The sequence below is a fragment of the Pristis pectinata genome, chromosome 20, assembly GCF_009764475.1.
Source record: "Pristis pectinata isolate sPriPec2 chromosome 20, sPriPec2.1.pri, whole genome shotgun sequence".
In the NCBI taxonomy this organism is placed as follows: Eukaryota; Metazoa; Chordata; class Chondrichthyes; order Rhinopristiformes; family Pristidae; genus Pristis; species Pristis pectinata.
Genome location: NC_067424.1, coordinates 42,586,173 through 42,592,650, shown reverse-complemented (window position 1 = coordinate 42,592,650; position 6,478 = coordinate 42,586,173). Strand labels below are relative to the sequence as shown.

General features: G+C 47.3%; 1 non-coding gene across 1 annotated transcript; it reads right to left on the bottom strand.

Annotated features, from left to right (window-relative positions):
* Nucleotides 1-5,895: 5,895 nt before the first annotated feature.
* Nucleotides 5,896-5,968, bottom strand: trnav-uac (transfer RNA valine (anticodon UAC)). The gene has a single exon. It is a non-coding gene; the product is annotated as a tRNA-Val (tRNA).
* Between the last annotated feature and the right edge of the window lie 510 nt (nt 5,969-6,478).

The following is a 6,478-nucleotide window of genomic DNA, read 5'->3' as shown; positions in this document are numbered from 1 at the left end:
AGGCAACTGAAAAAGAAAATTCAGCAGCAGAAGAATAAATGTTATTTTGGGGGAAATAAAATAGACTCTGATTTGTAAAGCAGCGAGAGGAAATCCAGTACGACGAGAAGAAAGCTCTCGAGTATCTCTGGAACACTTCCACTGAGCTCTCCAAGAATGAGGGACTGCAATCCGTACAAATATTTCTGATCTCCATTTTGCATCGAGATAACTCTGACTTCGGGAAACTACAGCAGGTGCTAAAGGTGGAACTCCCTGCTTTGAAGCGGTGCATCCGTTTGCAGGTTCTGGGGAACCACGTGTCGTCACTAATCGAGAAGAAGAAAGACGCCTTGCTGGCTGAAACTTGGAAGATTGCTGTCACGTTGGCATCAGCCAGAGCCGTGGCAATCCCAGGGGCTGCTTTTGTTTGTGACATTCCCTTGCTGTCCTGTTATACTTCCTCTTACTGTACCTCCCTTGGATGAGATTCCGATACCCTCAAGACATCCGTGTCAATGGTTGGGAACGAGATCGAAGAACTGAAGGCAGAATGAAAGTCGATCTTTGCGCGAGTGTCGCTGGTGCTGCTGAAGAGGGGCCGAGGATTTGCAGCGATGCATTCCGCGGATTGCAGGCTCTGCAGGAACAACATGTCGGTGGGAGGGAAGTGACTGAACACAACGAGGGACGATGTTTTGATTCGACCCTTCGCTTTCTCAGGATGGTGCCAGGATCTATTTGTGCTGTGGGCACTGTATTCATTGAAACATGTGGTGTCTGTTCATCAATAGCTCAGCTTTGGCACACTGGAGGTTCATAACAGAACTGACGGTGGTTTGGGATGGTGGGGATGAGGCACCGTGACGCTAAGATCGATGACAAACTGCTCTCCGTTTAAAATTAATTCACATTTCTTTATTTATGGAGTGTTTACGTCATCACAAACAACCTCTTTCACGGCTTGAGGAGTTAGTGCCGACTCCTCCAAGTATTCACTCAAATGAGGAGACGATGTGCAGAAGTCATGCCTCCTGATGTGTGGGAATTTCAGGAGGATTTGCTTGATTATTCTCGGAAACTCTGAGGCACGTCAGTGCAGGATGTGCAGTGTCTCACCGGCAGGGCAGGCACTGTGTCCTGCTGGTGCTGGAAGACATCCACCAGCTCTCAGCTCTCTCCCCATTTTGGTATTGGTATTAGTTTATTATTGTCACTTGTACCGAGGTAAAGTGAAAAACCTGTCTTGCGTACCAATCGTACAGGTCTATTCATTACACGGTGCAGTGACACTGGGTTAGTACAGAGTGCATTGACGTAGTACAGGAAAAACAATAACTGTATGGAGTAAAGTGTCACAGCTACAGAGAAAGTGCAGTACAATAAGGTGCAAGGTCACAACAAGATAGATCGTGACGTTATAGTTCATATGATCGCATAAGGAACCGTTCAATAGTCTTATCACAATGGGGTAGAAGATGTCCTAAAGTCTGGAGGTAGGTGCCCTCAGGCTCTTGTGTCTTCTTTCCGAAGGGAAGAGGAGAGAAGAGAGAATGAGCCGCGTGGGTGGGGTCATTGACTATGAGTATTTTAAACAGAGGGCTCGTCCGGGATTTGAACCCGGGACCACTCGCACGCTCGGTAATTCAAACCCAAAGCGAGAATCATACCTCTAGACCAACGAGCGGCTGGCGTTTCTCAGTTGTCCGCTGCCGACTGCTCACACCCTCGTTGTTGGCCAGATATTGGAGTACAAGTTCAAAGGGAAGTTCTGAAATCTGCGGTTATTCAAAGCTCGAGTCATTCATATAAAATATCCACTGTCACCACACGATATTCCCTGCCGCAAAGACGTTTATTTATCCATGATGAGTCTGACTCCAGGGTTCTAGTGGTGGCTCGTTGGTATTCTGGCCTCTCCTCTGTTTATACAAGCGTTTTCCTGATAATTGTATTTCCAACTGCACTGTATTCCCTTCCCCGGAGGATGATAACAGAACTGTCGGTATTTTGGGACAGTGGGGATGCGGCGGCGTAAAGCTGGAAGTTGGTGGTGATGAAATGTAACAACGTATGTAGTGCACAGTGGTAGTTTGTCACTTCTGGTTGAAGGACTTGGTTTGTAACCTGCCGTGTAAACTGGCCGCAGTGGGCGGAAACATGGTGTGTGTGGGAAAGTATAATTCTTGGCCGCCGTGTGAGAAAGAACAATGTCCCTAAAGTACAGTATCTGCCTGTTCCACTGGGAAGGATGGGGTGTGGAATGACGATGGTGGAAGGAACTTTGACAGGGAACCCAAGAACTGGAAAGGAGAAGCTGCTAAAGCGCTGTCAAATCAGATTCCAGTAGGTGATGCTGAGTGAATTTGAGTATCTAACGGTCGGTCCCGCGGAGGCAAAGGACACAATGTCCAACACTGGAATTGGAATTGGTTTATTATTATCAGAATCTCACACCTGCCGTCAGGCTGACTGTGCTCATTCACCTTGAAGGGCTTCTCAAGTCCATCGAATGTGGACCGGCGTCCTCAGGCAAAGTTAAAGGCGGAAGGGTCTGCTTCTTAATCAATAACGTGGTGCTCGGACGTGATGGTCTTGGCGAGCTATTGCTCACCCAGCCTGGAATATCTAACGGCGAAGTGTCTATCATTCTATCTGCTAAGGGAGTTCAGTTCAGCTATCCTGATGGCAGTCGACATCCCATCACAGACGGACATGAAGCCTGCACTCAGTGAGCTATATTCCGTGGCCAACAACCTATAGACAGGACACCATGAGGCCCTCTTCATCATCGCAGGGGACTTCAATCAGACCAACCTCTAAAGTGTGTTACCAAAATACTACCAGCACATCTCCTGCTCCACCAGGGGCGCTACCACTGCTATACAATCATCACAAAGATGCCTTTCGAGACACCCCTCGTCCTCACTTTGGGAAATCAGACCACCAGGCTGTGCTCCTTCTCCCTGCATACAAACAGAAACTGAAATAGGAGGATCCAGTACAGAGAGTCGTGCAGTGGTGGTCTGAGGAAACAGATGAGCTCCTACGTGACTGCTTTGAGACAGTGGACTGGTACATGTTCAAAGACCCGGCTGCCAGCAAAGACGAGTTTGCGATCACCATCACAGACGTTATCAGCAAGTGTGTTGAGGGCTCTGCACCAAAGAGGAGTGTACGAGTTTTACCAAACAGAAAACCATGGATGAACTGGGAGATCCGCTCCCTACTGAAGTCGAGGACAGCTGCACCATATCTGGTGATCCTGATCTTCAAACGAAATCGAGATATGAACTTCGGAAAGCTATCAGGAATACCAAGAGGCAATACCGACTCAAAATAGTCCAAGAGTAGCTTTAGGTTTTGGCAGGGCTTACATGCCACAACAGGCTACAAGACGAAGTTGGGCTTCATAGTTAACAACAGCTCATCTCTTCTTGTTGAGCTTAACGTATTCTATGCACGTTTTGAACAGAAGGGAAGTGGATTGTCACCACCCACCCTGACAGCCTCCAATGTAACTGAACCCGTGAGCAAAGCTGAGGACGTAAGATCAGTCTTCCCGAGAGTGAACACGAGGAGAGCATCTGGTCCAGATGGCGTCCCTGGCAGTGTGCTCATATCTTGTGCTGATCATCTGGCTGAAGTATTTGCGGACATATTTAACCTCTATCTGCTTCAATCTCAGGTTCCGACCTGTTTTAAGATGACCACCAACATCCTGGTACCGAAGAAAAGAAAGGTAACGTGCCTCAGTCATGAAGTGTTTTGAGAGGTTGGACATGGCACGCATAAACTGCAGCCTACCAGACAATCTTGACCCACTGCAATTCGCCTGTATCCGAAACAGGTTTACAGCAGAAGCCATCTCCCTGACCCAACACTCAACTCTGGAACATCTGGACAGTAAAGATACTTACGTTGGACTATTGTTTATTGACTACAGCTCTGCTTCAATACTACTAATCTGAGCAAACTTGTCACCGAACTCGAGACCTAGGACTCAACATCTCCTCTGTAACTGGATCCTTGAACTTTCTAACCAACAGACCGCAATCAGTGAGGACAAGCAGCAATACCTCCGGCACGATTATTCTCAACACTGGTGTCCCACAAGGCTTGTCCTCAGCCCTCTACTCTACTCCATATACAGTCATGATGTGTGGCCAGATATCTGCCTAACTCCATCTCCAAGTTTGCAGATGATACCACCTGTTGTAGACCGTATCTCAAACGGCGATGTGTCGAGTACAGAAGGAGATAGAGAGCTTAGTGGAATGCTGTCATGACAATAACCTTTCCCTCAATGTCAGCAAAACGAAAGAGCTAGTCATTGACTTCAGGAAAGGGGGCGGTGTACATCCACCTGTCTACATCAACGGTGCTGAGGTCGAGAGGGTTTAGCTTCACGTACCTGGGAGTGAACATCACCAAAAGTGTGTCCTGGATAAAGCACGTAGATGCCACGGCCAAGAAACCTCACCAGCCCCTCTAATTCCTCAGGAGGCTAAAAAAGTTCGGTTTGCCCCCTTTGAATCTCACCAACTTCTAGCGGTGCACGATAGAAACCATCCTATCGGTGTATCATGGCTTGGTAAGGCAATTGCTCGGCTCAGTTCCGTAAGAAACTGCAGAGAGTTCTGGACACAGCCCAGAGCATCACAGACACCAGCCTCCCCTCCTTGGACTCTGCTTTACCTCTCTCTGTTTTGTTAAAGCAGCCAGCATAATCAAATAACCCCATCCAGTCAGGTCATTCTCCTTATCTCCTCTCCCATCACACTCCTCTGAGTGCTTCATACCACCAGACTTAAGGACAGTCTTCGATCCCACTGTTAATTAATAGTATTGACGGTTCCCTTATACGACAAGATGGACTCTGATCTCACAATCAACCTTGTTGTGACATTGCACCTTATTGCACAGCACTTAATCTGCAGCTGTGACACTTTACTCTGTACTGTTATTGTTTTACCTGTACTACATCAATTCACTCTGTACTAACCCAATGTAACTGCACTGTGTAATGAATTGACCTGTACGATCGGTATGCAAGACAAGTTTTTTCACTGTACCTCGGTACAAGTGACAATAATAAACCAATACCAATACTATCTCTCTTCTGGTGACAGTGCAACAGTGGGCGATTGCAAACAAGGATTCTAAATTCGGTAGACATGAATGAGCGGGTGATAACGAGCTAATTATGGAGTCTTGGTCACATGCAATACATTCTTTCTCGTAATATTGTGAACCTGGGCCCTGAGTACGTCATCGTCATAACAAGGCTGATGTAAATTAGGGAAATCGTGCGGTGCTTCAGATGAGACAGAGAAAAGGGAAGGTGATGTCTGCCTCAAGTATTCCGCACCACTTACAATTAACTGCGGCCCTGAAACAGCTGACTCTAGGAATCTCACTGAGCCAGCATGAGCGCATTTTGTCTGTCAGCTGGAAGGGAAGAGGCACGCCACGTGATCCTTCGAACTTCTGAGCCGTGATGGACACTGAGCCCCGTCTGCGAATTCTCTTCGTTCCGTCGCGAACTCATTCTACTTGTGGAAATACTTCAAACCGTGCAATTCTGTGTGTATTAGACAAATGCGTCCCATCTTCTTCTCAATATCTTGCACGGCCCCGGCCCCAGCATCATTTCTAAGGAGGCTTTTTTTCTTGGTTCCTCAAACGAATGGGCAGTATGGCCGAATGGAAAACGCGTCTGACTTCGGTGTTTGATGTGATGTCCTCATAAGTTTACAGGTTCAAGTTCTGTCCCGATCGTTTTACGGACCTTAAGTGTGTGCATCCATTCTGTATTTATTCATACGTGCTGCATGAAATTTAGGTTTGAAATGCTCCTTTGAAGGCTGAGTGTCACGTGTTTCGCAAAACCTGGAGCTCAAAACAAAACAACAGTGTTTCCGCCCAGGATTGAACTGGAGACCTTTCGCGCGTAAGGCGAACGTGATAACCACTACACCACAGAAACCACGGGAAACGTTCAACACCTCATCTACTTTGCTGCACTGCTGAACACTGACAGCGGCTGCTGTGTCCCCGTGAATTACAATCTCTTCTGCGCCAACAACAAACATAAAGTCTGGTCCATCATTCCTCTCTTTCAGTAGGGGAATGTGGTCTGTGTTGTATAAATAACGCAAGAAATACAACATCTATCTCACTTTCTCTTCCATCAGTCTCCCCAGGATGACCCTCCACACCTCGCGGATGACTCAGCGGTGTATCTGAGATTTCTTTCCACAGATTTGCGCGTCGCCAGTCTCCGACAAACTCTTCACTCGCATAACAGCGACAACGCAGTTAATATAAACACGTTACTGAGACATGTGGCGTGTACATGTCGACGACATGGATAGCAGTGGGAGGGTTTACGCGTGAGTTATTGGGACTTATTTGGTAGTTGTCGAATCATGGGGCATGTAGATAGACCAGTGGGCCCACAGAGTCTTAAGTGACCATAAGATGAACAATCACATTG